This window comes from Neodiprion fabricii, chromosome 6 (assembly GCF_021155785.1).
Source record: "Neodiprion fabricii isolate iyNeoFabr1 chromosome 6, iyNeoFabr1.1, whole genome shotgun sequence".
Classification (NCBI taxonomy): domain Eukaryota; kingdom Metazoa; phylum Arthropoda; class Insecta; order Hymenoptera; family Diprionidae; genus Neodiprion; species Neodiprion fabricii.
Window position 1 is genome coordinate 24,136,548 of NC_060244.1, and position 13,551 is coordinate 24,150,098.

A 13,551-nucleotide genomic window follows, 5' to 3' on the forward strand; every position below is an offset into this window, starting at 1 on the left:
AGAGAACATGTCAAAACTAACGACATTGCCCTCGGACTCCCTGGAGACGAAGGATATACTCGAGGGGATACCAGGGTGAACCTGGCAGAAGAAGGAGACGGGAAGAGGCATCGAGTATCGGGACGAAGCGGGCGAGTCATTCTGGCAGGCAGGCCAGGCAATTCCTGGTAGCTGCCGACGACGTGCTCCGAGAGACAACTAACTACAAAGCTATGCTGTCCCGCGACAGAGTCTCGATGATGCTTTGTGTATGCCCCGATGCAGTTCTTTACCAGGTACTGGTCGAGCGTGTGGAAGCTGCTGACCACCTCGATCCCATCAACCTCCGAGTTATCGCGACTCCCCTAGTTTCAGCGTACCCACCCACCCGCGTCAAAATACCGCGAGAGTCCGGCGGCCACTGGTCACTCGAATCATCCAGGGCCTTGTATGACAATTGTCGTTGAAGAGGGAAAAGGACCACCGAACGTACCAGCTCCGCGCAATCCATCCCCATTTGGAAGTCGGGTTTACGAAACAGCGTCAGCTGTTGGTGAAAGAAAACTCCCGGAGCCAGTATGTAATAACGATGAGAAAAGAGCCGAGCCGAGCCGCGGGTAGCGTGAGAGTACAAGAAAAGGGTGGTGCAATAGCTATGGGAAATTCTCGCGTCATCCGTGCAACACCTAGATGTCACCAGTCCTGGACGAATGACGAAGCACCTGCGACGAGGGACGGTCGCTCGCTCTGCTCGGCTACGCTTAGCCACAATTATTATCCATTTACCGACCATCACGAGCAGTTAGCACAATTACAGCTATCATAGCTGGTTTCGTCAGTCCCCCGGTGCTCGGCCAGTGACAGCCCGTGAGCTGGTAATAACCTCGCCTCTCGTGAGGTGGAACGAACATCACGGGTTGCGCGAACTCGTCGCCTGCAACTGACGAACCGAGCCACCGCGCACTGCCCGTCAAACGATTAGCGGATCTACCTGTCATCGCTGCTCCAACATCGCCGGCCTCCCGGACTCCAGCAGCCGCACCCAATCGCCGACCGATTATCGTGCGGCCGGGCATTAAAGTCGAACGACTCGGATCGGAAAGAGAGGGCGGGTGGGGGGGGGGGTGATCGAAGGGGACGCGACGAGATCCGACTAATGCTCAACTTCCGCTCTCATGCGAGGTGGATCAGGACAACCGGCTCCGGCTTACTCACGCGCCATTAAAAAAAATTAGGTATTTTGGCACCGAATGATCTGGACGAAGCCCGGCCTCCAAATACCGTCGGGAATTACAAATCGGTCGTCAGTTTCTCTTTGACTCTCCGTCTTCAAGGATACATTATACCTACGTCGTTTGCGTAACAACGACACTCTTAAAATGGAAAACTCGTTATCGCGGTTCCTCTACACGAAGCATCAGAGGTCTTCCACTCCCTACCCTTCTCTTCTGGTTCAGCTTCTGGAAGACAAATGTTTCCGCTCCCGAAGATTTAGAGACACTCGTTTCAACATCGGTGGTGGTTTCTATTAATAACCTTACGGGCACAGGTTACGATTCCGTGCCGTAGCTTGTGTCGTTCTTATATTATCCGTCCTCCTCCTCATTCCTCTGGATTACTGCACCAGAACATAACAGAGTCCTCGAGTTCCCCGTTTACTCCTGGCAAAAATTGACTTCTCCGAAATCACTCCACGCGTCTCGGCCCACCGTCGCACGTGCTCACTGCGACTCGTGTCGTGTCCTCGAAGCCCCGAAGAGGCGCTCCCCGCATCTACGCGTCCTTATCAGTCGGAAATGGTTGCATTAATTTCCGCGCAATTTTTAACCGTCACGGCGATAAACGCGCGCTCGACTTCGATAGCCGATAAATAAATGATAATTCCAACACGGTCTGCGATCCTGCGGGCAGACAACCGGTAGATACAAGATATACGCAGGGCGTGGCGCGGAATGGTCGGCCGAGCGAACGACCGGACAACCGGCGTGGATCCCCAGCCTTGAACCCAACGCACCTTGATGCACTCCGTGACTTCGCACCTCACGCATTGTTCCTTCGGCCCTTGGCCAATTTTTCGACGCGCCAAACGTCGTTGATTTTTTTTTTCTTCCCGTTTAGCAATTCGTTGTAAGTTGAAGAATTTTCTCAGATTGGTAGTCCGATGCAGCTTATCGTTAACCAAAAAATGTTTACTTCTGTGTTTCAGGTAAGGACAGTTTATCGTAATTCGACTCGGTGAATCGATACGTAGGGACGTTGGGGTGGAGCGTTATCTTGAGGATGGATGAAATGGTAGGTGTTTTTTTTTTTTACACCCTGTATAATAAACGGAACCCCGGTGGAGCGAGATCGGTACGTCGTAAATTGAGGTGGGATCGAAGAGCGCCGCCTTGCCTTTTTCTCGGCGTAACGACGGCTCGCTTCCTTCTATCGAGTTTCACTTGCAAATTGATTCCTAAACTCCGAGAACCTCGCTCGATCGCGAGGAGGCTTCGGGACACGGGGACGAATGGTAACGTGTTTCAAGCTGGTTGTCATGTTTTATCTGGAGTTCGTTATACCGTAGGTATACGCTCTCGTCCCGAGACGTTGTACTTTGTTCTCGATGCTTTACTGCCTTTCGGTGACATTAGTTTGCTTTTGATATATCCGAAGGCCTCGCTGATACCCCCGTCGGTGCTTTTTCTCAACGAGAGATTGTTGACTCTGTTTACGCTTGAAAATTTATGTCCCTTTCGTCTCTCGCGTCGTCGTCGTCGTCGCCGCCGTTCCACCGCCGCGGTGCTCCGGGTTATCCGAGCGACGTACCGCAGACTGACGTTGAACAAGTTTCTATCTACCGAATCGCGCAAGAAAGGTTCCCTGCGTCGATGACGAGAGGGATCGGACGGCCACTGGCACTGCGCTTCGTACCTCCGATTCTGACATATGCTTATGCCTCCTCCTCCTCCTCCTCCATCTTGTAATATAACGTATCTCGGTGGAAAAGAAGCGGCCATACCAACGCCATGCGAATCAAATTTATGAAGACGCGCCTCAAAGTTCCGACACGCGAGTACTACCTTCGTCGAAAGCTGCTCACCTCGATCATCCCGATGCCTAACCAAAATCCTCACGGATCCTCTCTTTGTGCCACACGTGGTCCAGATACGTCGATATCCAAGGACGGCCACGTGCAAACCATTAATCTTCAATTTCCCTAATTTTACGCATCAGATTCTTTATTCGGCGATTATTAAAATACATGTAGATATTACCGTACGGTAACCGGCGTCTTTCTTTTCCTTTTTCTCTCTCATTCTCTTTTCACTCGCCGTCGTAATAACAACTCCTTTTCTCCAGACAATCTTTTTCGCTCTCCTCGATTCGCCAATCAGCCACGGTGTTCCACGAGACAGGAATTTATATACCCTAATTAAAGAAGAAGCAGCGACGTCTCACTTGTCGCCCCCTTCGAACGACTGATCGACCAAAAAAGAGAAACAAATTTTAAAAAACCAACGGTGAATTATTTCCTCGCGTTTCGTTGTCGCCTTTCACCTTTGACCTCTGCCAGCCTCGGTGGAAAATATCACCTGGCAAATGAAATTTCGAAGGAACAACTACGCGATGGTTTTTATCTCTACCCTACCGCGTATCCTCAGCGGCGTGATATCGATCTGGTATTTGGCAATCGGTTGCGAAAATTAATACACCTACCGGACCCACGGAGAGAAAGTCCGTACGAGCGGAATAATTAACTCGCGTGTAAGACTGACATCGAAGTATTGCCTCGATCGTCTTCAACAATTCGTTTAGCCGGTTGCGACGGCACGTGCTTGGAAACGAATCATCGCCGCAGATACAACGCGAAGCTGTCGCTGGGAACCGATAATTCGATACAGAAACGACCAAAACATCAAGGGTCTGGGTTCTTTCGCTCTCAATCAAGAAGGTCCAAAAGTCCGAACGCTGATCGATCTTCTCGAGTAAGAAGAGTCTCTTCGACGGTTGGACTCCCGTCGACAATCGGGCATAATTGCAGTATTGCCGATGGTTAGTCACACGTGAGTCACGCGGCGCGAAGACGCCAGATTCGCCGATGAAGATGATTTATAGCAGCGGCATCAGAAGCAGCTTTCAAAACGGCACGCCACTGCTTCGGATAACAATCCTCCTTCTTTTGGTACTATCCGTGCTCGGTTGCGGTTGTAACATTTCGCTCGCCTCGCACACCGTACCGTCAAATTTTGTTCTATTCGCAACGACCATCGCGCGTAGATACGCAGTGATTGATGCCCTCACTACCGGAGCTACACGTTTGGCCTGCGGCCGTTGAATTGCGCCACATAGCCGAACACTGCGTGACCCGTGATCGTCTTTGCAACAACCTAGGTACTCCGAGTTTTTCTTTTCGTCAAGTAATAACTCGCGGAGCTTCGGCCTTCGCTTAATTCATCGGGGAATTCATCTGGGTCAGTGCGAGTTCGCCGCTGATCCGAGTATTCGACAGGAACGGGGTAGCGTTCAAGTCTCCGGCCGGTAGAAACTTTTACATCCTGCGGCCTCGCCGTTTCGCGAAACGTACGACGCTCGAGCGTTTTCGTGGCTTCCTCCTCCTCCACCTTCGTTTCAGCAACAGGCCGAAGAACACGGAGCACTTTCGCGGGGCGTTGGAAACGGCGGACCCCTGATCGTAGAGAAGTCTGAGGTGCAGCCCCGCAGTGCGGAACGGAACGCCTCGGTTCATTTGCAAGAAAGTAACGCTAATTGGCTGCACGCCTCTCGCGATAACTGTCCGACTGAGCTGCGCGGACCCCGCCGCCACACGCGCATCGCATCGCATCGCATCGCCTTTGCGCCGACGAGACTTGGTAAACAAACGAACGGAGAGCAAACACACCGCCGGAGAAAGGTGGCACAATCCGCGCTTCTGCCTCCGCCTCCCGACCGCCGTCGCATCTCCTGCAGGGACGTCCTCGCCGTCCGGTCCTCCGCGCTCCTTTTTCCTCCTCCGTTCTCGCCTATTCACCGTGACGAAGAGCCGAAAGTTGTCGAGGTGGCGCTTGGGTCCCCGTTCCTCTCGAGGTCGACCATCGGTGAGTCACGAGCGCCCTGCGGCGCGACCGACGTGGCGCCAGCGTTGCGCAATCCTCGGCACCCTTGCCTGTCTGACTGCCTCTTCGCCGGACCTCGATATCGCGATCAGCAACGTCGCACGGCAATCCGCGGCCATCGAAATTTGCGAACTCGCTGGAAAAAGTTTCGAGTTGTTCCAGAGAGGACGCGTTCGCCGGCTACGTGGATCGCAGGGACTGCACGGAATCCCCTCCGCAGAAATTAGCGCGATCGTTGGAAATTCAACGGAAGTTCTCGGTATCCAAGTTTCAGACCTTTCACACTTTACACGAGTATTTCTAATCTTAGTTTTCAATCTCGGTATATCGGTAGGTCGGAATTTTTGTTTTGTTTTTATTTTTGGCAGAATTAGTTACGAAGAACGTAAACGGAGAGAGAAAGAGACAGTGAAACGTCGTTGTCGGCGATTCTTTGTCGGATGATTATTTAATGAGGCGAATAGATGATAAAACGTTGAAGAAAAATATAACATCTCGCATTATCCGCAGCTGTTTGTCTATTAGTTTTACCCAGCTCGCCCCTTATACTCGCATATTAATAGCACGTGCGAAGGTCTATCCGGGCATCGAGCGCGTCGAGCGTTCGTTCCAACGCTGAAACGGCAATTTGGACGAAGTCAACCAAACGGACGCAGCGGACGAAGAAGCAGAAAAAGAACAAGTCGAAAAATGTCCCTTGCACCGAATAAGTGAGACTCGAAAACGGTACCGCGGAATTTTTTTTCAACGGGATCAAATCGTAGCAGGTCACAACGTTTCGCCGAGCCATGGTGTCCCCGATCAGGAACCCTTTGAGAACCTGGTCGTCGTCCTTCGTCCTCGTAAGACAACCGCGATCGCTCACTTGACACCATCCAACCAACTCCCACGCAGACGTAAGATTTCAAGTGGAGCCACGTGAGCAGCCGAGCGCACGCCGAGAGATAGAGAGAGGACAGAGGGAGAGTGAGAGGATCGAAGCTGAGCCTTTGCGCGTACGGGGACGCGTAGGTGGAGTGTGAAGAAAAAACAACGAAATCTAGCAAATAGGTGATTCCTGAGCCGCCGTGCGACCGCTGCCACTTGAGCGTCGCCGAAGTACCGATACCAGGATCGATGAACGCGCCAACTCACCGATGACCTTACCGCACCTCTCCGAATTACCGATCAATTAACGGCTGGCCTAATTGCGCCGAAATACCGCCACGCCGCGGCGGCTGCTGCTGCTGCTGCTGCTGCTGCATTCTTACGGTAATTTGTACAAGGATTATCCTGCTCTTATACACTATATTATACGCGAGAGCTTGCCGCGATGTATTGTGACGAGGCGGATTTCGCTTATGGAATATAACGTATTTACGGCACGAGATATATAATCAAAACACTGATTGTCCGTACCTGCATGCGTCTAAATTATGCATGCGTCGAAGAATAAAGAGCCGTGTTGTTGCTAGATCTTTGCGCCGATGGAAGGAACAGTTGAGCGTCCTTCAATCTCACAATGATCTCTAAGATTTCGCATTGTTTATTTAAGGCTGTCGAGGCTGAGGAAGAAATCGAGAATTCTCACCCACCCCGTTGGGCATGTACTGTAAAAATTGCATACAGAATTCTTTTCATCGCATTAATCAGTCGGAGACTGCCGAGTTCGAAGCTCGTGGCTCTTCGCCTTCGCAGGAGTTTGATTCAACGCCTCCAGGATTGGAGATTCACTTGAACCCGGGAATCACCGGTGATCAACAGGTAGTCGAAGCATTATAGGAGGCTTTGTTTTCTTGTTTTATTTCCCTTCGGATATTTAGGGTGAGAAGCTCGCGCCACGATCGTGTAAAACGGGTACAAAGTAGGCAGGTAATTGAAGATGGTCGTTCATTAAGTTGGGAAAAAACAGGTCCGCGTCGAGCGCGAGTGCGTTATTCTCTGCACTTTTGATTTGTGGCTCCTCTCGTTCTGCCGCATGGGTTACACCACGATCTCACACCTATTAAACTGTCACTTTGAATAATTATTCACCAGCGTTGTCGGGTTGTTTTTGAGATATATTAACACGCTCGTTCTTCGCTAAGAGCCTTGCAGCCCATGCTGTATACGACACAGGTGAAACTAGATACACTTCCTCGAAAATTCCTCATTTCGTGTTTCGTTTAAGCCGCATGATTTTCCGGACCTTGTATTTCACTGAACATTATTCGCCGCTCCTCGACGAGGAAGATTTGACCACCGCGTAGGGCGGTGGCCAGGTGACGGATCTGGCGCCAACGGGGATAAATCCTATCCCATGCACCTAATTGTGCCGCCTAGGGTCTGCGGTCTTGATAGCTTTTCTCGCCCGGAAAGCGATGGCTACGAACAATCGTCTCTTACCGATCATTGTCGCTGGTCCCGACGAGACGCTTGCAAATTTCGCAATTGTGGTCGCGCGTAACAACCTTCGATGGAACACAACGCGACAACGTATCAGATGGATCGATCTGTACAAGCTTGCGAGTGTTATCCCGAGATCGTTCAAAACTTTTCCGTTTTAGCGCCGGTTCAAATGCGTCGCTGAGTGGTCCACCACAATAACGCCGAGAAGCAGTTTCGTCGCGCAGGCGCAAACCGGCAGAAATAAGGCCCCGGGCTAGCGATCAGAGACTACGGGTACCTCGAGATACTCAGAGATACCTCGAAGATGCTCGCAGATGCTCGTAAATCTTGTCTTAACGCCCGGTTTATTGCTTGTAATCAAGCAGCCATGAATTCTGCTGAAATCACCTACGTTAGAGGCGCGCTTCGTTGCCTTATACTTACGCGTTTCTGACATTTTCCACCGCCGCTGCCCAACGACCGGAGCAACCCCCTCGTCCTCTTTCCATCGAGCGTGTAAGAGGAAATCATCCGTGTCGTGTCGATCAGGCGTCGATCGAACTCTGCTCGGTAGTGGTCCATATTATACAGAGGGTATTCGTTTGTGGCGTATAAAGAGCCTGCATGATCGGGCTCACACAATGTATTTTTAATAATCGAGGATGATGAATAATGCCCATTAATCTGCCTAGATTTTTCAAAGAGGCCGCGGCTGCTTTCCCCGGCTTCTATAACGCGTAAAAAATTAAAAGCAAACGGTTCACGGCGTGTTCCGTATCTCCTGCTCTGTGATCGCGGCTACTTTATAACGCCGCGTGATCATCGGCCCACGAAGTGATTCCCGTGATTATTAGTACGGGCCTCTTATAGTATATAATATGAACGACTGAAACGAAAGCGTCGTTTTCCGCGTTAATTATACGCTTGCATTTTTATTGTTCATCGTCGCTTAGTACGGCGACGCCTGTATCCGCGTACCTATGTAAACTAATGCACCGAAGAAGCCTTGGGTGAGGCTGTATGGTGTGTACGTGTGTGTGTGTGTATAACGTATACTGCACGATTTAAAGTTAACGCCACGATACGCCAATTAAAAACGCTAACGTTGAGCTTATTTGTTTTTTAATCTTCGTTCGTTTAAAAAAAACGCGACGTCAAGCGTCACGCGAGAGATACGTTCACGTCTTGTAGATCGTAGGAGATACGGTGGTGGGCAACTCGGTGGTACTGTCTCATCGCCTATCTGGAGGTAAAAACATGACAAAGTATGAAGTGCGTCTAATTCATAGTCCCCGCACGGCATAACTATGCGACTTCATTAACCAGCTAATCTGGTTGATATTTTTTAAGAGAAATTAGACGACACTTGGAAACAAAACTTGAAACGACAAAAAAAAAAGCAACAACAAATAAAATCCCAAGATTAAACAACCGCTTCCCGTTTCCCCGGAGCAGTTATTTACTCACTTGAAATTCCGATTTCATACCAGAGATATTCAACGGATTGATTAGACGTTTAATTAAACTAATTACAACCGTCAATGTACGTTGCGTCGCGTCGTAGCACTCGATGCGATGTCCGATTGATTTACATTACCTCGACCACGTCTCCATGTCCGTCTGCCTCACCGTCCAGCTCTTCTCTCCACGGCAGCTTCCTCAACCCGTTGGGACTGAAATCCGAGATGAGGCGCAACTTTGAAACTGCAGAATCAATTACCCAGTCTCACGGTGTAATCTAATTATTAACACTTTCCATTGGTTCGCTTCACCGTTAAACGTGATTCTTATCCATCGAGGATGAAAATCTTGAAAATATCCACTACGACCGGAAGTCGTAACCTCTGCGAAATTGCAAATTTATAACACTGCTGATACGCCGAGCAAGTTCTTCCTCTCCGGGGGCGAGGAGCATTCGTCGTCGAATCGTGGCCGAGGATTCCTCGGCTGAGAGCCGCAGAATGTAATATTAAAAATAATTGTCAGCTGTCACATACGTCTTGACCCCCATCTCCGTTGTTCGTGGGACTATTCGCCGTCTCGAGAGAGAAGGGCAATCCCCGGATGGTGTTGTTCGGCGACGCCGGGGCGCCGCGGCGCGCACAATTCGTACGGAATAATTCGGATATTTATCTCTGGCAGGATCGTACACCTCGCTGCTCGGTGCCCGCCTTATGCCTACGAGTTTGTGCCACTCCGGTTGGCAGAGCTGAGTTCCCGGTGACTGAGCGAGTCGAGTTTCTCATTCGTGAACTTTGACTTCTCCTTATGTCTTCCGAAAAGCAAATAATGCGCGCGGGACGCTGCGACTCCCATCGAAATTCGTTACTTTTGTGTCACGTCACCCGCGCTTTCACTCTCAGCTCGCCCGTCATTTTTGCAAAACAGTTTAGCGATGCAGCGTCTTGAGGTGAGCAACGCGATATAGGTAGATAAACCGCTTTCCCTCCCTCCGCGCAATGATCTCGACGAACAAGACAGCCCGGTTCGATTTCTATACCAAAAAGTCAAGTGATATCAAATTCGAATGACAAGGCATTTCGTTTCGTATAACACGTATAAAAGAATTTTTAATTGAACAGTTTGCCGTTGGTTATATCTTAGAGAGAGGCTTTAATCAACCAATCTACGGCTTAACGGACGTTGCGTTATTGACGTTTTCATTCTCGTCATTCTTCGCTGTGTAAATAAATGATAAGAGTGACACTAGGAAAAATCAATTATATTACCGTGAACTTTGACACTCGTTGGAACGCGCTCGCGCACGCGTGCGCCTCCGTGTCCAGCGTTCGTATACGATCAGTGCGTGACCGGCGAGTCACGATCGAAGCTTCCGTGGTTCCGGTGACGTGCCTCGGGCCTTCGATTACTTCACGACCCGAATGCCCGAACGATCCGGCCCCCTCGACTCGTGCCAAACAACACCCGAGGCCCGAAACGCCAATTTTCGTCAGGAGGAACCCTGCAATCCTCAAGCCTCGCCGGCACTTTCCATCGCACGAGAAATTACTCGAGTATCTATTTATCTCGCCCGGGAATAATATATTTATAATCAGTTCGAATAGATAAACGTATACCTGGATTCCCACGAAATCCTTTGGGAGGTACGCTTCGGGAGATCTACGAAACGATAAGAGTTGTGCGTTCGCGATATGTACTCGCGTGTCAAACGTCTGGTTAGATGAGAAATTTTTTTTTTTTTCCACGGGACAGTTTCGTCCGCGTTGCTATTGAAGTCACTGCTCGTTCCCTTATTCCACGGGACTCTGTGCGAGCTGCATTCACCTGCCGAGTTCCCTTCAGTCTTAATCCTGCGCGCATGTTGTGCCACACACGTGATCCGTGGTGTCAGGATGAATGTTGAAAATACGCCTCCAAATTAGCCGCCATGCGAACCGTGAGACACCCACCTACGTACGTATATGCGAAAGTGAAATGGTGATTTGGGACCCCGATATGTACGTGGGCCTGATCTCCGGCTGCAGGAGGATATCGTGAGCCGGGCACGAGTTCGTATCGAGTTACACAATGCCATTTCTTCTCGGCTACGGAACATCGTGGAACCACAGAAACCTCGACTGCGAGGATCAATCAAAGCCAAAAGACCATCGGGCCCCGACTTGATCTTAGACCCGGAACATTTCAAATTCACGCTGCTAGTGCAAGCAACGTTGAATCCACCGGCCACTATCTAATGACCATACTCTCGCTCCTTGTTCTTATCGATTGTCTTGTTTATTTTTGTTTGTTTATCTTTGCTTGTATTTTTCGACCGCACAACGTATGCGCGCAGTGTTGAGGTCGTTCCGTTATTCGTCGGAGTTTTTTCCTCCTACTTGGACAGTTTTATTTGAACGAGAAAGCGGTGATTATAGCTTCTGTCACTCAGCCAGAGTAAATAGTCGGAGGCAGTTTCCTCCTTGGACAGAATTATTGTCACCCCCGACCCCGGCATACCTGACACAACCCAGGCCCGCGCAGACCGCCGGAAAACATTACGAAACGAAATAATGACGAACAAAAACGAAATTCACCTCTTTGAGATTCTGGGGCGAGAGGGAGAGAGAGAGAGAGAGAGAGAAAGATTGAGAACGATTATTAAATAATTTGCGTAATTTAAGCTCGCCGCGCTTTCATGCTACGTCTAACCTCTGCTCGTCAAACTTTTACGATTTTTATTATAACGTTTTTCCCTACGCGTACCGACTCCTAAATATCTCTTACCGTAAGGAAGAGAATAAAGTCAAATTTTTGTTTCTTTATTTTTAGCACGGTCGGATGCGACCTGCATGTAATCTCGACGAGTACAAGTACCTCTCACTAGAATTATAACCAAAACGCAACGGGCACGAAAAATATCATTTTTTTTCTCTCCCTTCTCTCCCTTCTCTCCACAGATTAAAAGCAAAAATATATAACGGTCGATAGTGAAACACTCGAAACGACCCGACCGTAGCCGTATGGTTTGATTTGGCCTAAATTCCACTAAATAATCCTCACGTGCCCCGGCTGGTTGGGTTACCTCGACTGTTTGTCCACCGGTATATACATAATAGCTACGCCATAAGTAAGTTGGTACATGTATGTATACGCGTACCTAACGATAGTCCGCGATTGCAACACCCAAATTACATTAGTGCGTGATTAACGTAACGGTAGGTATCGATCAGTATCGATAGAATCGATTCCTTGGCCGAATCAAAGATCGATGGGAAGATATTGACGGCTCCACAGTGGTCCGGTATCAGCCGAGGGTTACAATGATAGCTGGCCCCTCTATTCACGACCGATATTTAATTAGCACTAACAATAAATAACTTAGTGTAATTTGGTATTGTTCGACCGGTAGAGTAAGATCGGTCTCAAAGAGCCGACGAATTATCGACTTTATCTCTTTACCCATTCTCGACGCTGAGATATCTCGTGATTGATTCCCTTCCTTCTCACGTGCATGGATCTTTCGCCCCGAACTTTTCCAACAATATTTAGCTTTTTTTTAAAAAATTATTATTGTTGTTATTATTTTCATCTTACACTCGGTGCGCGGAAGTAAGCGTTGTTGCAGGCGCAGCTGTAGACGGTTGAACGAAAATATTTCACTCGATATGCACGTACACCCATTACGCGGTTGTTTACCTACAATTTTGGAATATAAAATATTTTCGTCATAGCTTCTGCACCGCCGTGAGAAGTCGATGAGTCAGGTCAGGAAAGAGGACGGGTATAATATAATGATATTCGAGTTTCTGAAATACCTCGAGTTGATATTACACACGTTTAACACTCTCGGCTATCGGGTATATAGAATTTCGCGTGGGCGCTGCGCTCGATCGAGAAGTGGAGCTTAAGCCGTTTGGTGGAAGAACGCATCGCGGAGGAGCAACTTGCGCCTATATTATCGGAGACTGCACGAGGCTGCGATCCGCGGTTGCAGTCGATATTGACGGTGAAAAATCAAGACCGATTTATATCCGTATGTCTATACATACGTAATTCGAGTGCAAAAATGACGACGGCGACAGCGTTCGACGTGCAATTATCGATCGGAGGTTCGAACGGTGCAATTACAAGGTGTTCTCGTGGGCGCCGAGTTATGCGTTCTGCGTGAGCTCGCGATACTCGAGATACGAGGCGCGGTGACGATAAGATTTATGTCGGGATAGAAACGTCTAGAATGCCGAATGCCCCGCTCGTCTGTAACTCGGTGGGTATATAAGGTATAGTTAATAACTTATCTAATAATTACAAGACAAGCAGCAGGTGCCGGGCGGTGGAAATGAGAGCGTGGCATGGCCGCTGCTGCTGCTGCTGCTGCTGCAGAGTTGATCTGCTTGCCGCGGTGTATTTCAAAGTTTTGATTGCCAAACTTTCTTCTCGATTGATTCTTCGATTGTGTGCAGGTAGTGGATAGGTATGTGTAGGCAGGTGCCTATCGCCCGAGATTGAATGCCGAAATACTTTTGTCCGCTTGTCAATTACCGATAAATTATTTCGTGTACAAAGATCCGGATCTGATGCTGCAGCAACGGCAGCCGCGCTGGTCCGCGGTAGTATTTTACTACACGTGTGTTATATTACACATTATACGTAGGCATAGGGGGATATAGGTGCTCCCTGTATAACGCGCTTC

The 13,551-nt window shown here is 49.2% G+C and overlaps 1 protein-coding gene and 1 long non-coding RNA gene across 4 annotated transcripts in view; both read left to right on the forward strand.

Moving 5' to 3' along the window:
• The window catches only part of LOC124184721 (myocardin-related transcription factor A-like), a 168,716-nt gene that overhangs the window by 81,254 nt on the left and 73,911 nt on the right, over positions 1-13,551 (forward strand). The gene's annotated exons all lie outside the window — the stretch shown is intronic.
• Positions 1-13,551, forward strand: part of LOC124184731 — a 32,370-nt gene that overhangs the window by 15,113 nt on the left and 3,706 nt on the right. The window contains exon 3 of one of the 2 annotated variants that reach the window (XR_006871249.1): positions 2,186-2,271. The exons of the other annotated variant lie outside the window; for it this stretch is intronic. This is a non-coding gene — a long non-coding RNA (uncharacterized LOC124184731). The remainder of the gene's footprint in view (positions 1-2,185; positions 2,272-13,551) is intronic. 2 annotated transcript variants of the gene reach the window in all.